Source organism: Pristiophorus japonicus, chromosome 5 (genome assembly GCF_044704955.1).
Source record: "Pristiophorus japonicus isolate sPriJap1 chromosome 5, sPriJap1.hap1, whole genome shotgun sequence".
Taxonomy (NCBI): Eukaryota; Metazoa; Chordata; class Chondrichthyes; family Pristiophoridae; genus Pristiophorus; species Pristiophorus japonicus.
This window is the reverse complement of record NC_091981.1, coordinates 64,037,959-64,058,506: the sequence shown is the minus strand read 5'-3', so window position 1 is coordinate 64,058,506 and position 20,548 is coordinate 64,037,959. Positions and strand designations below refer to the sequence as shown.

The following is a 20,548-nucleotide window of genomic DNA, read 5'->3' as shown; positions in this document are numbered from 1 at the left end:
AAATGTATAAGATTCTGACGGGACTGGACAGGTTAGATGTGGAAAGAATGTTCCCGATGTTGGGGAAGTCCAGAACCAGGGGACAGAGTCTTAGGATAAGGGGTAGGTCATTTAGGACTGAGATGAAGAGCAACTTCTTCACTCAGAGTTGTTAACCTGTGGAATTCCCTGCCGCAGAGAGTTGTTGATGCCAGTTCATTGGATATATTTAAGAGAGAGTTAGATATGGCCCTTACGGCTAAGAGGATCAAGGGGTATGAAGAGAAAGCAGGAAAGGGGTACTGAGGGAATGATCAGCCATGATCTTATTGAATGGCGGTGCAGGCTCGAAGGGCCAAATGGCCTACTCCTGCACTAATTTTCTATGTTTCTATGAATCCTTAACCATCAGTATCCTGTGGGTCGTCATCAAATGCAACGGACCAGCCACACACACGCTGTGGTTACAAAAGCAAGTGAGAGGCTGGGTATTCTGTGATGAGTGCTTCCCCTCCTGAATCCTCGAAGTATTTCCACCACCTACAATACACAAGTCAGGTTTGTGATGAAATACTTTCCACTTGCCTGGATGTGTGCAGCTCCCAACAACATTCAAGAAGCTCGACACCATCCAGGCCAAAGCAGCTTGCTTGATCAGCACTTCATCCACCACTTTAAATATTCACTCCCTCCACCATTGTCTTAAGGTAGCTGCACTGTGCACCATCTGTAAGATGCATTGCAGTAACTCACAAAAGCTTCTTCGACAGCACCTCTGAAACCCGCGACCTCTACCGAGAAGGACAAGGGCAGCAGGCACATGGGAACACCACCACCTGCAAGTTCCCCTCCATGTCACACACCATCCTGACTTGGAAATATATCTCTGTTCCTTCAATGTTGCTGGGTCAAAATCCTGGAACTCCCTTCCTTAACAGCACTACTGCAGTTCAAGAAGGCGGCTCACCACAACAACCTTCTCGATGGAAATAAATGCTGCCCTTGCCAATGACTCCCACAGCTAGTGAATGAATTAAAAAAACAAAAGGATACAAGTATATTTAACGATATTCCATGTGAATAACACTGCATTTATCGAACTTAAAGAAAATTTCTATAGTGCCTTGCATGACTGTAGGACATCCTATGGCTCTTTACAGCCAATGAAGTATTTTTGTTTAATCACGGTTTGTTGTAACCTAGGAAATGTGGCAGCTATTTGCATTCACCAAGCTCCCACGAACTGCAATAAGATAATTACTAGATAATCTTTTTTTTAAAAAGTCGTGTTGATTGAGGGAAAATGTTGGCTGAGGGAGCAAATGGCCTCGGTTTAACGTCTTATCCGAAAGACAGCAACTCCACAGTGCAGCACTCCCTCAGTACTGCACTGAAGTGTCGGGTTAGATTTTGTACTCGTCTCTGATGTGGGACTTGAGCCCACAATCTTCTGATTCAGAGGCAAGTGTGCTACCACTGAGCCAAGACATTTTATCTACTACTATCTTCTCCATTGACCTTTTAGCTGCTCTAAAAGCAACTTTTGTAGTATTTAAATGTGCATGATATGTCTCTGTTCTTCTATGAATTATCTTCCTTCAGTCCATGAAAGTATTTTTGTTTAAGTCTAATTTGGCCCATTGTGTCTGTGCCAGCTCTGCTGGAACAATCCAAAATTAACCACACTGTCTTGCTCTCTTGCCCATAGCCCTGTATTTTTCTTTATATAATAACTGTTTCATATAAAATATTTGAAGGCTTTCTGTGCTTGTTCATTTCAATTGTTGTTAATTGATTGTATGGGCTGTGGTACAGTGATTTGCAAATCGGTTATTTGTATCCTCATTTCTTGTAAATCCTGATCCAAATGTGAAATAGCCTGGCAAATTGGTCCAAGGTTGAAAACTGTCAAGTACTATATTGGGATCTGATTTTTCACCAAACTTTGCTATACATTTATAACGATGGTGGGTGGGAGCACAAAGCATTTGTTTCTGTAGTGCTAAAAGATTGTTAAATTTTCTAAACTTTGAATTTGTTTTATTTTTCAAAGGTTGACCAGATAAGTGAAACAACATGTTATGTATTTCTGTTTTATTTCACTCTCAGCTGATAAACGTAGTCTACAATAATAGCTCTCAACTGACAACACCCAGCTTTACTTTCCACCATCACCTTCAACTCCACAACTGTTGCCATGCTGTCTGATACTGTCCATAAGCCAGAACTTCTTTCAGCTAAACATTGCTGAAATCAAACCAATTGTGTTTGGTTATCAACAGAAACTCTGAACTTTAGCCTGAATTCATCCGTTCCCCTGGTACTCCGTTAGGAGTAAATCTGACAGTACAGATCTCCTGTTCGACTCTGAGCTGACCACCAATCAATGATCCAGTTCATCACTAAGACTGTGTCTATTTTCACCGTAGAAACATCACCCATCCTCATCCCTACCACACCCCCTAGCTTTGCTGAAACCCTCGAGGCTTGATTTTTTTTTTTCCAGCATTGTCCTTGCCAGTTTCACGAGTTCCACGAATTCCAACTAATCCAGAGCTCCCAGCATACACATTAGGAATTCTCTTCCTAACCCCTCTGCCTTGTTGCAAATTTCCCCTCCTACATAAGCCTTCTCAAAACGTGCCTCTTCAGTTGCCTTCTCGAATTCTCTTCCCAATTCCTGTTCAGTGTTGATTTCCATCCCTCCTGAAAACATTATGATAATTAGTTGCTTTAACGGTACTAGGTGTGTGTAGGTTGCAGTACACTGTGTATTGTCAAATTAAAAGGCTGCATGTCCTTTTTTAATTTAGACTCTGGATGATACTGGCATCCTCCCCAAGCACAGATGTTATAGAAATCCTCAAAGTACAATGAAAATTATTTGCAATACATTTTACATTGTTGTCTGATAACATAATGATTGGTGTTTTCTCTGTTCATGGTTCCCAGACATTTACCATTTGCGCTTAAGATACATACTGAAGGTTTGTGATCTAATGGACACACCAGAGAGTTCTGTCTTCTGATGGATGCTGCCTGAAGAACTGCATTTCATGTGGTATGTTGTATTTTCGTTTCATTATATTCTGTTAGAGATTATTTACCAGTGCCTGTTGTTCATTGGCTAAGATTTACCAAATTTCAGTTTATCTTTGTTTGCCTGCAAAATGCATTGCAGCTTTTGTAAAATATATAAAGTCAATGAGCTGGGCTGGAACTACAGCATCCTTGACTTCTTAGTGACCCAGAAATTGTGGTCGGAGGCTTCCCGCGTGCAGATGCTGCCAACCTGAAAAATTTCTACAAACTTACCTGGTGGTCCGGAGACTTGTGGTCTTGGGCCTCTACGTGAAGGCCTGCATTGAGGCCCTCTTATCGCAGGGATGTAGGTGCTTCGCACACGTCCCTGGGATCACGTGGCCCAACCAATCAAGGTAGGGATATTCCCCTTCATACTTGTGGTGAGTTCCGTAGGTATGGAATCACCATAAGTATGAGTGGAAATACCCCCCAAAACACACACAGACTTAAAATATATATGTTTTTAATCACATTTAAAATTAATAAAAATGGAATTTAATTATTTAAAACCCAAAATTTATTTTTTGAAAAATAAATGTACATATTTTAAAGGGTCTAAGATAAACCTTATTTAACAGGATTTTAAATATTTAAATTATTGAAAGTTTTATGCCTGTTTTTATCAGTCGTAAGAATTTCATGGGCATTCACTGGGCAGAAGTTGAGCAAATAGCCCAACTCTTCGCTCGCGGAGGCCTTTTACTTTCGGATGCGTGCGATTCGCCTACCTAAACCCAGAACTTGCGGGGCCCCTACAGGTGTGCACGCGCCCATGCCATTAAGGGTCGCTAATTCGGGCCCAATATGTTAACAGCCTTGGGATATGGAGCAAAGCTTTGAATATGGGGCTTTTAATTCTGACCTGATAACAGAAGCAGCAATGTGGATTTATTACTAATCCCATAGAATGTGAATTGCTATGAAACTACATCTTGCATCGCATGTTTGTTCCCATTTTACAAACTGAAATCGGAAGACAAAAAGCAAAATAGTGCAGATGCTGGAAATCTGAAATATAAACACACAATAGTGGAAACACTCAACAGGTCAGGCAGCATTTGTGGAGAAAGGAAAAGGTTAGGTTAACGCTTCAGGTCAATGACCCTTTGTCAAAACCAGAAAATACTGCAGATCTGAATGGTTAACCTAATCTTTGTCCTTTCCTCACAGATGTTGCCTGATCTGCTGAGTGTTTTGCAGTTTATGTGGATTATCAGTTTGTTCGGTTAAAATTCATGGTAATCTCACTAGTTTGTTATCAATATTTTTTCCAGTTATGTTTTTTGCATGTTGTCTCTGATTCTGGCTGAGATTGGGAACTTGTTGGGGATAAAACCTGTTGTAATGGATAGGGAGACCTGTCATTACAAATCATAAAAAGACTATTTTAATATTTTGGGGTTTTTAGTGGTCAGGTTAATTTGCGTATTGCTGATTGGACATGGTCTGACTATCATGTGAGTTGTCTGAACCCAGATTCCCACCCTTTAAAGCTCATAGCAGTGTTAATAGAGTAATGCTATATTCCTTTTCTTATAAGTTAATTACATCTGAGAAGAGATGTGAGGTTAAGACCAGACAGGTAGAGGAGAAGTCATCCTCGACTCAGGGGGACTGCCTATGAGAAGAGAGGAGAAGCTTTATTACCCTTTCATGCAGCAAGTGCAGGAAGACTTGTTGTTTGTTCTGATGTTAGAAACAGTTAAATCTGATCCCAGGCAGGATACAAAGCTAATCATTTGGGGTTGCTTACGGACCAGGGATGTGAATCTGTTGCAGCAAGCAATCTTTGTGTTTTGAATCTTATAAGTGATTCGCAGTTTTACTTCATAGAAAGATGTATTTTTATTTCTCTTGTCTCAGTGCCCTAAGCTAGGGAGAATAAAAATTGATTCTCCTTGTCTCGAATGGCAGCTGGTCATTATTTCACCATTCACACCCTATCTTGACTGACGTTTTTCTAATTCCTGGCATTACCATTTCAATTTGGCCCATCATCCCTTTTGTCTCTCTAATCTCTCCTGTCTTCCACCCTGTCACAGACCTTCCCTTTTGTTCTTTCTTTCCCTCCCCCTTTCAGTGCTTTTCAAGAATGTGTTTTTTCCAAACACACAAGTTCTGGTGAAGGGTCATCGCCCCCCGAAACATTAACTCTGCTTTCTCTCCACAGCTGCTGCCTGACCCGTTGAGATTTCCAGCATTTTCTGTTTTTATTATAGAATACAAATTGATCAGGTTCCTGTTGACTTTTCTAGAAGTTCTCATGCATGGTGGTGTCTACAAGACTGAGCTAAACTCATGCACTGGTCAGATAACATGCTGAAACTCATTGTCCAGGCTCACTTGGAGAGTGTCCACTTGGGTGAGGTATTAGAGGTTTACAGATGGTCAAGTAATGATATTCAGGCATAAATTAGTGATTTCAGGACAAAAAAGTAGAGAAAATTGCTGCAGGGAAGTGACTCTAGTAGTTAATACTGGCGGAATAATCCCTATCTATTTTGTCCCTTTTTAAAATCTTAAATGGAAGAAACTGTTGCTACCAGAAGAATGCTTAGTAAGATAGGAATAAATATTCCCCAATGCAGATCCCCTCATGGCTCAACACTTTATTAATCACACTTTCATTGTCATGCAGAGTGACTGGATATTCCATATGAGCACGGGGCCAGAATTGGAGTAGCGTAGAGAGAGAAAGAAAGACTTGGATTTATATAGTGCCTTTCATGACCACCGGACGTCACAAAGCGCTTTTCAGCCAAAGGAGTCCTTTTGGAGTGTAGGAAATGCGGCAGCCAATTTGCGCACAAGCAAGCTACCAGAAACACCAATGTGATGATGACCAGATAATGTGTTTTTTTGGTTATGTTGATTGAGGAATAAATATTGACCAAGACACTGAGGATAATTCCCCGGCTCTTCCTCAAAATAGTGCCACGGGATCGTTTGTCCACTTGAGAGAGCAGACGGTGCCTCGGTTTAACGTTTCATCCGAAAGAGTTCGCCTCCTCTTCTCTCTCTTTTTCTCTTTCCCCCCCCCCCCCCCCCCCCCCCCACCATTCAGAATTAACAATTAATTATTAAAATGGAGATTACATGATTGGAAACATTCTAGATGCAGGAGAGATGCCTTGCAGAGGGAGATTTTTCTCAACTTCCAGTTTAAAAGCAGCGCTGATAAAAGATTGATTGCCCTATTAGTTGCTTTTGGAATGTGGCTAGTCAGAATACCATGAGGAAAGGGAGAGGGTTTTGTTCTTGCAAAAAGGAGAGAGATTTCATTAATCATTCTTTTCTCATACAAAAATTTATTGGTGGAGAATGAAGTTGACAGGGATTTAGTGATTAATGCTGATTGATGCAGTCAGATGTCACTTTACACAACGTGACTTGAAGCAGCTATTATAGGGACTACCACTAGTTAGAGCTGTGCATGCAAAAAGAATAAATGCAAACCTTTCAACTTGTGCAGGGGTTGTGTAGATCTGGATGTTTCTCATGAAGCTCGCATTACGTTTGTTTAAAATCTTGTCAAAATGTAAACCTAGAAGGCTAGAAACCTCTGCCACTGGAGCAGGATTGCTAAGTTTATTTATTACTGATGCATATTTGCAGATATTTTCTGCCACTTTATTCCCCATCTTTTATGGTGCTGACATTTTGCTAGGGTACAGTTCCACAGGCACAGTCAGTCACCTTACCCAAGTGGCCATTCTTCAAGTGTGAGTAGTCAAAAGCAATTTGGCCATGGAGAGCATCACATCCAAACTCTATCCTGTCCTCACTTGACGACACCTTGTCTTTTCCAGTAGTTAACACTAGATAATGACCAGGAGAACTCTCTGATTTCTCCCCCATTCTCGCCGCCCGGGATCAATTGTTGCCACAACTAAGATCAGGCAAGATAGCATGGACTGGTAATCGAACATGGAGTCTTGTGACCTGCATTGCTGGGTCCAGGATCCCGAGAACTCTGCAAACCTGACCAAATTTTACAACATGTAAATGTAGATTCTGCAACAAGTCTGTCTAAGATTTGGGGTGCTCTCAAACTCAGTATTTTGTTTTGAGAAATTGTGTATTTTAAACTTCAAAAACAGTTTACTGTGTTCAGTCTCAGACTGCCATGTGCACTACTCAGCTGCTTACAGTGATAGCTGGTTGTCTCACCTGACTTTGCCCCGGCCAGGTGAGACAACTTGATGTTAAATGGTTGCGAGCTGAACGAGTGCATTTTCTTTGAAGTTTTGGAATTTACAGTCATATCTTTTTGTATGGTGGGCAGAACCTAAGCATTTAAATATTGTTTAAATATTAAATGCTGTATTTTCTAGTGTGCTCTACTCACTGGCACATTAACCAAAATATAAGATATATTGTCATCTTAGACAGAAAAGCTTACTGCTGCCACACTAGGAGTAACAATTTGTAAACAACAGCACTTGAAACATTCAGAATAAAGGTTCAGTAGTATATCAGATACTGGACTCAGTTTTTACCAAGACAATTAAGGAGCTGAGATCAATGATGTTTGATAACCCCCATAATGTAAAATGCGTGCAGATTAATGAGCTGCAAATCAATGGGATTAGAAAATCTGTCATCTGTCACTATTTGGACTCTGAACATGAGGTATTACTACACCAGATACAGTTGCAATGAGGATAACCAGGAAAGGGAAATGAGAACTAGGTGACCTGACTATATCCATTAGCGCATCGTATATGAATTCAAAGCTATTTGTAATTTAATGCTAAGCTTTTTCTCTGGAAGTAAACACTCTTGAATTGTCACTGATGGGTTACAGTGTGCTAATTTAAATACCCTGTAGTTGGTTCTATCTCCATGAACTCTGATTTGGTATAATTGGGTTATATATTTCATCTGAAAAACAATGCAACATTCCAACTGTATCCTACCTGATTGAAGTTTAAGGTGGTCCTAACAGGCTTATTCTGTATGAGACCCTCTTGTTTGTCCAGTCTTCACAGTATCTTGCAGTGAGTGGCAGGCTCTCAACACATTAGACTTGTCTTTTTGAATATTTCTAAGGCATAACAGAGAATTTGTTTGTGTTCATCAAAGTGAGGCATGTTAATGCTGGGAAATGGAACCCTTTACCTTTTTAGGGCGCACATTGCTGCCATCCAGCACTCCCAGTCTAAGGCCAAATGGTGGAGTAAATTTATCTTCCACTCTGTTCCAGTGGTATTCTTTTAAAGTAACTGGCTTCTCTTGTGGCCCTCAGCAGACCTGCTCTGTGTCTGTGGACAAGAAATCAAGAGTTTGCTAGCTCTGGAGTGATGGATTTAAAAAAAAACATTTAAAATAAAAGCACAAACAGTTCCTTTTTAAGGAAGAAACTATGAGAATGGCCTTTGACAAAAATTGAGTGAGTATCCCCAACTTCCAAACAGCATCCCGTACTGCAGCAGTGCAAATTTGACATTTCTAATCTTGTTTCTCTGAGTGAGAGCGGCAGTTATATGACGGTCGTTGCCCAATTATTGGAGTTTTGTGTTATGGACTCATGCCCACTAGGAACGAGGTTAAGACTGCCCAATTTTATTTCCGCTAAAAACCTTGTGACTGATATTTTAATCCCATCAGCCTCCATCAAATTTCAGGTGAGAAATGAAAGGTAATTGTATTGTGTTAATTCACTTTCACTGAGATTCTTCTCACTTTCCTTATTCCCCTCCCTCCCCCTTGCTCAATTTACCTGGCATGTGCTTGCACACAAACAATTTTGTGTGTGTGTGTGTGGAGCTTTGTGACATAATGTGCATGCAGATCCTTGTAGCCCAAGACTCAGACTCATTCATGTAATGATCATAATATGAATGTGCAACACACCCAGATAACATTTCCAATGAAATGTTATACATGATAATTACTGGGGATGCCAACACATTTAAAGTTTACGAGTGCCCAAGTTGTGAGTGATACACTAAGTAAGTAAGGAGATTCCGAAATGCCGTCTCAAACCCTGGCAGTTAACTCCTGTTAGCATTAGATATTTTTTGCTGGTTTGTCCTGTTTGAATTTTGTACACTTGGAGATTTGGTAAGGGTTGTTTCTAGTTCGGTAGGCAAATTGTAAATCACAACACCAAGATCTGACCATATTAACAGCTTGAGATGTATAATGAAAGATAAAGAAAGACTTGCATTTATATAGCACCTTTCATGAGCACTGGACGTCTTAAAGCGCTTTACAGCCAATTGAGTACTTTTTGAAGTGTAGTCACTTGTAATTTAGGAAACGTGGCAGCCAATTTGCACACAGCAAGCTCAAAAAACAACAATATAATAATGACCAGATAATCTGTTTCCATGATGTTGATCGAGGGATAAATATTGGCCAGGCCACTGGGGATAACTTCCCTGCTCTTCCTTGAAATACTGCCATTGGATCTTTTATGTTCACCTGGCAGTGAGAAGAATCAAAAGGAATTCTTTTTGGCTTTAATATGGAGTTACTAGAAAATGTGTGTAATTAGTCAGGTTAATACTTTGAGACCAATTTATGATGTTTGCCAATTATAAATGCTGCTTTGAACGTCATGTTGCCCTTTTATATTGATGTTGGTGAGCTGTTTGTGTCATCAGTTTCTGAGATGTAAACCTGTTGCATTCATTAAATCTGGCCTCTTAGAAGACCCGGAAAAGAGGCTAAGGAACAAATGGCACAAACATCTCACTCACTGACGCCAATAAAAAAGCAAATATTCCACTGACAGCAATAAAAGCAAATATTCCACTGTCATAATTTTTTTTAACGTCTGCTGTAATGACTTTTTATTAATTCATTGTAACACTTAAAGATCTAAAGAAGGCTCAGTCATATACTGCTCAGTACCTCAATCATACTGGGTAATTTCTGTCAGGACAAACAAAATAGTAATTCAGGAAAGCTGACTACCAGTTTACGAGAGAAAGATAAGAATGTTGGGAAGAAGTTCAATATAAATTGTGTACAGTATAGTTAAATGTCTAAATTTGGACCCCATCATTCCAAAGTACAAGAAACCTGGTCTTGTTAGAGATGTTATGAATGGAACATTTTGCATTATCTCAGTACGTTCATTTATATTTTAATATAAATAAATGCACTGAGAAATATCAGCATTGTCATTTTATTTTTTATTTTACTCATATTTTAACATTGTTATATATACTTTGGACTTGTATTGCACTCAAGGAACCTCTGTGCCCCTTTTAGCTGCTGTATTTGTATTGAGATTCTTCCTGAAGTTCTTATCTTTCTCGTGTAAACTGGTAGTCTTTGAATGGTAGCAGGGTAAAATAAATCAGAATTTGTCATGTAGAACTTGCAAATGTGGTTTACAGTGTGTCTGATAATATTGACTTAACAATGAGTTATAGTTTCCTGCATCTAAATGCAGTTTGATCCTTTTTTTTGTTAACACTCCCTCAACTTTTGTAACTTATTTATCTTTAGTTTTGTCTGCAAGCAGCCACCATTCCTTGTCTTGGAGACATAGGGCCCAAGTTTCGGCCTCAGTTGTTCCTGATTTTTTGGAGCAACTGGTGTAGAACGGAGTATCTTAGAAGTTCAAATTCTCGGCATTTAGTTTGCTCCAGTTCTAGTCAGTTAGAACAGTTTCACTTTGGAACAGAATTTTTTTTTCAAAAGGGGGCGTGTCCGGCTACTTACGCCTGTTTTCAAAGTTTCGTCAGTGAAAACTTACTCCAAACTAACTTAGAATGGAGTAAGTGAAGAGTTTTGTACGCTTGAAAAAACCTTGCCCACACTTTAGAAAATCAGGCGTAGGTTACAAATCAGGCGTAGGGAATGGGGGAAGGGAGGGGTTTAAAGGGAAGTTCACAAACATTAAACACTTCAGTTTTACAAATAAAGAGCCATCATCAATAATAAATGATAAAAACATCAATAAATCAACCAATAAACCAATTAATAAGAAATAATTTTTAAAAAATCAATAAATAAAACATTTTCTACTTACCGACTGCAGCACCGGGAGCCCTCCAACAGCATGCTGGGATTTCCCCCTCTTTTCCCCCCCCCCCCCCCCCCCCCCCCCCCCCCCAGTGTGTCTCTGTCAGTGTCTCTCACTCTCTGTCTGTCAGTGTCTGTGTTTCTGACAGCGAGGGAAGGGGGAGGAGGGGGAGGAGGGGGGGTAGAGGGGGAGGGGGGGAAAGGAAAGGAAAAGGGAGGGGTAAAAGGAAAGGAAAGGAAAAGGGAGGGGTAAAAGGAAAGGAAAGGAGAGTGGAGGGGGGGGAAAAGGAGAAGAGGGGGCGGGAGGCTGAACGGGCAGGGCCCGTCCCTAGCACCAGATTTACAGGTAGGGAGGTCGGGTTGGGGGGAGCGCGGGTTGGGGTCGGGAGCGCGGGTCGGGGGACGTGGAGGGAGGTCGGTTCGGGTCGGGGGTGGGGGGGGAGAGGAGGGAGGTCGGGTTGGCGGGGGAGGGAGGTCGGGTTGGCGGGGGAGAGAGGGAGGTCAGGTTAGGGGGGTGGGAGCGCGGGTCTGGTCCGGGGTGGGGGGGAAGCGGGAGTGGAGTCGGGTCGGGAGGAAGCAGGAGCTGGGTGTGGGAGGCAGCCTTATGCACGCAGCCCCAGTGAGGCCATTCGACCAGGGCTCGGGGCTGCGTGCTTTGGGCCCCTCCCACACAGTCTTGGGTGCCTGGAGCAACTGCACATGCGTGCCCACTGTAGCGCGCATGTGCAGAGGTCCCGGCACTGTTTTCAGCGCAGGGACCTATCTCCACCCCCCACAGCTCGTGCTGCACCTCGCCTGACTCGAGAGGACCAGCAGGGAGCCGGAGAATCTAAGTTTTTTTTTTAGGCGCACTTTGTGGCGCGAAAAACGGGCGTCCAGGTCGGAGCTGCGCCGTTCTCGGCGCGGCCCCAAACTTGGGCCCCTATTGTGTAAACTGGTTGCTTGAGTATAATGTAGTTTGCCTTCCCCTCTCATTTTCCATACCCCCTGTAGAGGGTGTTTCATTTCTACTTGGTTTAGAATCAAAACTTCAAGTGTAATGAATGATGGACAAGAGGATGTCTGATCAGATTGTGAGGTATTGCTCTTGTACTTCCTGATTCTTTTCATAATGGATAAAATAAAACTTTAAAAAATACTCTACTGTAATCATCTTCACTTGGTTTCAGTGGGCTTCTGAACTACCTGGAGATTACTACTCTGCTAGTGAAAGTCTGTGGGTCATGACATTTGACTTTAAAGGAGCTGTCTGTTGCGCTACAGTTTGACCGAAATTAAACCTAAACATATTGCTGGAATGATTCATTGCACCAGGATCCAATATTTCGGCAAGTTTATAAATCATGGTATGTGATAATTAAACTATAAAACATCTGGCTATTGAAGTACTAAACCAAATCCATGGAATTTCTTCCCAAACAGTCTATAGTGCTGATTGCAGAAATGGCAAGCAATTGAATCAACATTTAATTGTTGTTCTTTAAAAAAAAAAACTATTCTGTTTTTTAATGAAATACTTTTAACATGGCCAGGCAGAATCCAGAATTCTATGAAGTTTACTGTGTTACTGGTTCTAATTGTGGCGTTACTGGTTCTAATTACTGCATATAACTCCTTTGAAGCCAATAAATACAATACTGAAGCTGGGTACTGGCAGTTAACTTTTTATCCATGGAATGCAGTGAGCATTGCTAGTGCAGGAGGTGAGTCAGGCATCCTTTAATAGGCATGATCAATGGTGCTTGCTTCCTGCGCCCCACCCACCCAGTGAGTGTAGGTCATTTTTTGATTTGCTGTCATTAATGCAGATCTGGGACACAAGCCAGCCTTGTATTTTGTGTCAAATTTATTTGTTTTGTTTTAAAACACTCCTGTGAAGCACCTTGGTACTACGTTAAAGGCGCTATATAAATACAAGTTGTTGTTGTATTAGCCTCCACTGGCTTACCCATATACATTCAACTCAGCTGAACATAAATTTATCAGCCAGTGAGTTCTATTTTAGTGTATTAATAACAATTGGGTCCATTGGAGTGTTGATGCCATTACAGATGAGATTTAAAAATTCTAATCGCAGTAGAAGAGTCAAAAAGAATGTTTAAAATTGTGAATCATTACCACATAAAAATGTAGTTTGAATTAAAATTGTTGAAAAAATGGTAAAAGGCTTTTGTGTCAATTTAGAACTTCGGGATTGGGCAATATGCTAATGCTTGCCAATGAAGGGAGACGGTTGGTGATGGAACTGCCTCATATACTTGCTTCTGGCCGTGAAACCTAGCATTGTCGTCCACCAGGCTATCAGCAACTGAAAGGAATTTGCAGTGTCTCCTTTATAGGTAGAACACACTGTGGGGTATGCTTTAATGTAGAAAAGACCTTTTCTTTCCACAAATTTATCCGCCTTGAAGGGTTTGTGGTGCTATAAATGGCCCGTTCTTGGGACACAATACATATTTGTTGGGTCGTTTGGAATCAATGTCTTTAAATAGTTGTAATACATTTTTGATCTTCAGTTTATTAGTTGGGTTCCTGTTTTAGTTGAAATATGACGGACTTAAGGTTTGCTTGCTGTGATAATACTAGTAAAATACTACAATTCACATTTAATTGGAATCAAAACATTAAGGAGTGGAAAAGGGCATTCGATTCATTCTCTCTGTTTCAGGATTGAATCCTAACCATTTTTCTTGGATCATTTTCCTACCTCAAAACAATTAGATGCACCATTTTCATGATTTAACCTAGAATCTCGACGGCTTTGTTCATGCTTGGTCAGCAAAAATGGAGCATCTTTTCACTGTTTGTGGTAACCGGCTGAGAGATGTTGTAGCGCCACCTCTGGAGCAAGTAGGAATAACAGTCATTCTTGGCTCTTTCTGGATGGTTTAATTTAGATTGGCCGAATACCCTTCCTCATGCCAACTTTTGATCTTGCTATACAATTTTCTGGGTGTGAGTATCTCGCTGGATGTCAACCCAGAATTCAGGGCCGGAGCTGCGGTCTCCACTTGCTGCAGCGGAGTTGGAACCTTGTACCTTTTGCCACAGAGGTGGAAATAACACCACTAAGCAAAAGGCTTACTTCATTATTCTCTATGCTTCAAATGGATGATTACATTTGAACCCAAAGGTCTTGTTATTTGTGCCTGTCCCCTCTGCAATAGTTTTTAACAGAATTAAATGTTACAAGGAACAAGAAAATAACAATGCCTTCAAATTATCAATGCTTGTAGGTATTGATGACTCAAATTTTTCACTTGCCTAGCCTGAATGGAAAAACTTACATTTTTATTGCACCTTTCACATCCAGAAGTGTCATGCAGCCAATGAATTACTTCTGGAGTGTAGTAATTATTGTTGTAAGCTTCACAAATAGCAATGTGATAAATGACCAGTTAATCTGTTTTTGGTGGTGTTAGTTGAGGACTCTCTTGCACATCCTTGATTTTCATTGGTTCATCATTGGCAACCATGCCTTCAGCTGTCTAGGCCCTAAACTCTGGAATTCCCTCCTTAGACCTCTCGATGGGCCCAAATTTCGGCCCTCTGTAAAAACGGCATACCTCCATAAGGTGCGGCGACTTTCTGGAATAAAAAGGGTGCCGAAAATTTACCTTGGGATTCTGCGAGCTCCTCAGGACGTCTTCGTGCTCAGCGTGGCGCAGCACAAGGGGTCGGAGGCGGAGCCACGTTCCGGCGCTGAAAACAGTGCGGTGACCTCTGCACATGCGCACTAGAGGGGCCCGAAGCACGCCGGCCCTGGGCAAATGGGCTCCCCGGGCGAAGATCGGGACTCGGGCCTCCCTCCCTTTCAGCTCCGCCCCCCCCCTTTCCCTCTCTCCCCCTCCGCCCCCCCTTTCCCTCTCTCCCCCTCCGCCCCCCCTCTTACCTCTCTCCCCCTCCGCCCCCCCCCCTTCCCTCTCTCCCCCTTTTTAGAATGGAGTAAGTTTTCGCTGTTTAAACTTGCAAAACAGGCCTAAGTGGCTGGACATGCCCCCTTTTTGGGAAAAAAATCTGTTCTAAAATGAAATTATTCTAACTCACTAGAACTGGAGCAAACTAAATGCCGAGAATTGCAATTTCTAAGATGCTCCATTCGAAGCTGGTTGCTCCAAAAAAAAGGAACTGGAGCCCAATTTCTCGCTCTCTCGCTCTCCTTTAAGACACTCCTTAAAACATACCTCTTTGACCAAGCCTTTGGTCACCTGGCCTAATATCTGCTTATATATGGCTTGGTGTCAAATTTTGTTAACACTCCGATGAAGCGTCTTGGGACTTTTTACACTGTTAAAGGTGCCATATAAATGCATGTTATTGTTGGCCAGGGAACTGGGAGGACTTTCCCGTTCTTCTTTAAATAGTGCCATGAAATCTTTTAAATGCACATGGGAGGGCTCAGTTTAATTTCTCATCCAAAAGATGGCACTTTCAACAATATAGTACTCGGCTTGGATTATGTGATGTCCTGGATTGGAGTTTGAACCCATGACCTTCTGACTCCGCTTTGGCTTAGTGGGAGCACTCGCCTCGGAAACCTGGAGTGTTTAGCATGGACCTGCTCCAGCTAAATATGACAGTGGTTTGACCATGCGTGCAATCCAGAAAATTTACATGACTGACGTGAAGTGAATATTAAATGCACCGTTACTGATCTAGAAATGTTTTCACATGTTTGTGTTTACCTCTACTTTACAAAACTTAATTAAGGTGCCAGTAACTCCTCTTCTCTAACACTCATCGTGCAGTGTTTGTTGATTATCTGAACATGCTATTTCCATGATCGTAGGCAACTGCAATCCCCATGGTGCATCTCTTGCATAGAACTGCTTAGCCCACAAGCTCTGGGATCACAATCAATGCATGTGCAAACCAGATCTGTGCGAAAGTTACTTGATCGAAGCATTTTTAAATTAAATGACTAATTTTACAAGTACATTTTAATTTTTTTTTCAAGAAATGTTTAAGTTATGTTTAAGAAATGTGATTGTTACAAATTTGTTTTTTGCTCTAAACACAGGGGAAAAATGTGACAAAAGCCATTTTGAGGAAATTATTTGAGTGATCTGACTGGTTTTGGGGTAGCTAGTTCCTTGTTCCTAATTGGTTGTGGTAGTAATTGAATATTCAGGTGAATCAGCATGGTTAACTGATTACTGTAGAAAGTCATTGAAGTATGATACACTAAATTAAGTGAGATTCAGATCTAAAGTGTGTCACATGCTATAAGCAAAGCTTATCGATTTATTTCTTCTATTCACCACTCTCTGCCAATAGTGCTGCTAGGTTAACCAAGACATCTCAAGTCCGTGCATGCTTGATTTTTCACTAACTTAAATTGACAGATTGTGGAAAATTAGCAATGTTGATCATCTTTAGATTTGGTGAAAAAATAAGTGCACATTGTTGGAGTTAGTTGTGTGGCTTGCTTTAACGACTTTTCCAATTCATTTTCCTATGAATCGGAAGATCTTGTCTTTTCTTTAGTTTGTTTTTGCTGAGGTGCATGGCCTGAGGGTTAACAATCATGCTACTTAAAGTAAACTGAGACAAAATTTGGATTGTTTTGTGTCCATTGTTGCTTAATTTAAAATGTTTTTTGTAAATGCGGGTTTTACAAGTGGGTGAGAGGAATTTTGGTTGGGGAACCTAGAAGTCTGGGTTTCCCCGAATGTTTTAATGCCACAGCATGTCTTTTTTTTTCCCCCAGCAGGTTCCCTGCCCAGAAGCCAGGCTGATCGACAGGTCAGAGGTGTGGGGACTCAATGGCGGGCAGGGAAGCAAGTAAGCTTGGTGGGCTGGGAAGAAGCACTTGTGCTCCTCCTGGCCTACAAGCAGTGTTGTAAAGGCACTTGCCTTTTCCATAAACAATCCTCGCTTTCCTTTAACTGCCAGGTTATACCTGGAAGATAGGTTAAATCTGAGGCACGCAGCCTCATTACAATATTAAAATGACCAATCCTCCTCCTGGGAGCGGGTTGGTTGCCCACTCCCCATTCCGCCTTTGTTAAAGCCAGAAGTAGGAGGGTTGGGGTCAAGTTTGAGATTTTATAATTTTCACCTGATCCAAACCAACCCATTTTTTGTGGTTTAAAATTCTCCGCAAAGAGTAACTATTTGAAGGGAAAATTGAATTTTGATAGGCTAATGTGTTGGTTGCAAAGTCGTTAATGCTGATTGCACCACAAGTGTTGACTGGGGTGTCATCAGATTATATCAATGGCCTGAAATGCAGATCATGTATATTTACAGCTTTTATCAAACATCTGATATCCATCTTTGTATTTATATTTGGTGAATACTGTGGTGCAATCTTCCAGGCTGACTTTCAAAGCTAGCGCCTGTTTTCAGATCGCTAAATGAGTATTAGAAAAATCAGTTTTTGTCTGTCTATGCAGGATAGGGACAATACTTGACTCTATGAACTTGGACCTGCGTAAATCCAGTTTTTAAAAAAAAATATGTATTCAGGTTATTCACTGAAAGATCAAGGCTGCGGGTTGATTTCTGAGAAATATTTCATTCCAAGTACTGCAAAAAGAATCTTGTATGACTGGCCTGTCTGTTTAACCAATAGCTTTTTTGTACTGTTTTGCTTATACTGCTTACTTCTGTAAAGCTGTCCTCGTGAATAAAACTGCTAATACTTTAGCTTATTACAAAAAGTGTCTGGTGCGGCAGATACTTTCCATCTTCAGAAATGATGTACAATGTAGTGGAATCCTTATGTATTACCCAGTAGTAATAAATAGGAGGATTGTTTGTTTAGGTCATACTTTATAGAAACATAGAAAATAGGTGCAGGAGTAGGCCATTCGGCCCTTTGAGCCTGCACCATCATTCAATCAGTTCACGGCTGATCATTCCTTCAGTACCCCTTTCCTGCTTTCTCTCCATACCCCTTAATCCCTTTGGGCCATATCGAACTCCCTCTTGAATATATCAAATGAACTGTCAACAACTTTCTGCGGCAGGGAATTCCATAGGTTAACAACTCTGAGTGAAGAAGTTTTTCCTCATCTCAGTCCTAAATGGCCTGCCCCTTATCCTAAGACTGTGTGTCCCCTGGTTCTGGACTTCCCCAACATCGGGAACATTCATCCCACATCTAACTTGTCCAGTCCCATCAGAATCTTATATGTTTCTATGAGATCCCCTCTCATCCTTCTTAACTCCAGTGAATAAAGGCCCAGTTGATCCAGTCTCTCTTCGTATGTCAGTCCAGCCATCCCTGGAATCAGTCTGGTGAACCTTTGCTGCACTCCCTCAATAGCAAGAACGTCCTTCCTCAGATTAGGAGACCAAAACTGAACACAATATTCCAGGTGAGGTCTCACCAAGGCCCTGTACAACTGCAGTAAGACTTCCCTGCTCCAATACTCAAATCCCCTTGCTGTGAAGGCCAACATACCATTTGCCGCCTTCACCGCCTGCTGTACCTGCATGCCAACTTTCAATGACTGATGAACCATGACACCCAGGTCTCGCTGCACCTTCTCTTTTCCTAATCTGCCGCCATTCAGATAATATTCTGCCTTTGTGTTTTTACCCCCAAAGTGGATAACCTCACATTTATCCACATTATACTGCATCTGCCATGTATTTGCCCACTTGCCTAACCTGTCCAAGTCACCCTGCAGCCTTTTAATGTCCTCCTCACAGCTCACACTGCCACCCAGTTTAGTGTGATCTGCAAACTTGGAGATATTATACTCAATTCCATCATCTAAATCATTAATGTATATTGTAAAGAGCTGAGGTCCCAGCACTGAGTCCTGTGGCATTTCACTAGTCACTGCCTGCCATTCTGAAAAGGACCCGTTTATCCCGACTCTCTGCTTCCTGTCTGCCAACCAGTTCTCTATCCACGTCAGTACATTACTCCCAATACCATGTGCTTTGATTTTGCACACCAATCTCTTGTGTGGGACCTTGTCAAAAGCCTTTTGAAAGTCCAAATACACCACATCCACTGGTTCTCCCTTGTCCACTCTACTAGTTACATCCTCAAAAAAATTCCAGAAGATTTGTCTAGCATGATTTCCCTTTCATAAATCCATGCTGACTTGGACCAATCCTGTCACTGCTTTTCAAATGCGCTGCTATTTCATCCTTAATGATTGATTCCAACATTTTCCCCACTACTGATGTCAGGCTAACCGGTCTATAATTACCCGTTTTCTCTCCCTCCTTTTTTTAAAAAGTGGTGTTACATTAGCTACCCTCCAATCCATAGGAACTGATCCAGAATCGATAGACTGTTGGAAAATTATCACCAATGCGTCCACTATTTCAAGGGCCACTTCCTTAAGTACTCTGGGATGTAGACTATCAGGCCCTGGGGATTTATCGGCCTTCAATCCCGTCAATTTCCCCAACACAATTTCCCACCTAATAAGGATATCCTTCAGTTCCTCCTTCTCACTAGACCCTCGGTCCCCAAGTACGTCCAGAAGGTTATTTGTGTCTTCCTTTGTGAAGACAGAACCGAAGTACTTGTTCAATTGGTCTGCCATTTCTTTGTTCCCCATTATAAATTCACCTGAATCCGACTGCAAGGGACCTACATTTGTCTTCACTAATCTTTTTCTCTTCACATATCTATAGAAGCTTTTTCAGTCAGTTTTTATGTTTCCTCTCGTATTCTATTTTCCGCCTCTTATTAAACCCTTTATCCTCCTCTACTGAATTCTAAATTTCTCCCAGTCCTCCGGTGTGCTGCTTTTTCTGGCTAATTTGTATGCCTCTTCTTTGGATTTAACACTATCCTTAATTTCCTTTGTTAGCCATGGTTGAGCCACCTTCCCCGTTTTATTTTTACTCCAGACAGGGATGTACAATGGTTGGAGTTCGTCCATATGATCTTTAAAGGTTTGCCATTGTCTATCCACCGTCAACCTTTTAAGTATCATTTGCTAGTCTAATTTAGCCAATTCGCACCTCATACTGTCAAAGTTACCTTTCCTTAAGTTCAGGACCCTAATTTCTGAATTAACTTTGTCACACTCCATCTTAATAAAGAATTCTACCATGTTATGGTCACTCTTCCCCAAGGGGCCACGCACAACAAGATTGCCAATTAGTCCCTTTTCATTACACATCACCCAGTCTCTGGTTGGTTCCTCGACTGGTTGGTCTGGAAAACCATTCCTAATACACTCCAGGAAATCCTCCTCCATGGCATTGCGACCAGTTAGGTTAGCCCAATCAATATGTAGATTAAAGTCGCCCATGATTACTGCTGTACCTTTATTGCACACACCCCTTATTTCTTGTTTGATGCTGTCCCCAACCTCACTACTACTATTTGGTGGCCTGTACACAACTCCCACTAGCGTTTTCTGCCCTTTGGTATTCCGTAGCTCCACCCATACCGATTCCACGTCATGCAGGCTAATGTCCTTCCTGGCAAATTGCATTAATTTCCTCTTTAACCAGCAACGCCACCCCGCCTCCTTTTCCTTTCTGTCTATCCTTTCTAAATGTGGAATACCCTTGGATG

The 20,548-nt window shown here is 41.5% G+C and overlaps 1 protein-coding gene across 9 annotated transcripts in view; it reads left to right on the top strand.

Annotated features, from left to right (window-relative positions):
- atxn1a (ataxin 1a) overlaps positions 1–20,548 on the top strand; it is a 399,635-nt gene that overhangs the window by 237,816 nt on the left and 141,271 nt on the right. For 8 of the 9 annotated variants that reach the window (XM_070880692.1, XM_070880687.1, XM_070880690.1 and 5 more), the window contains one exon: positions 2,932–3,040. The exons of the other annotated variant lie outside the window; for it this stretch is intronic. The gene's annotated coding sequence lies outside the window, so the exon portion shown is untranslated. The remainder of the gene's footprint in view (positions 1–2,931; positions 3,041–20,548) is intronic. 9 annotated transcript variants of the gene reach the window in all.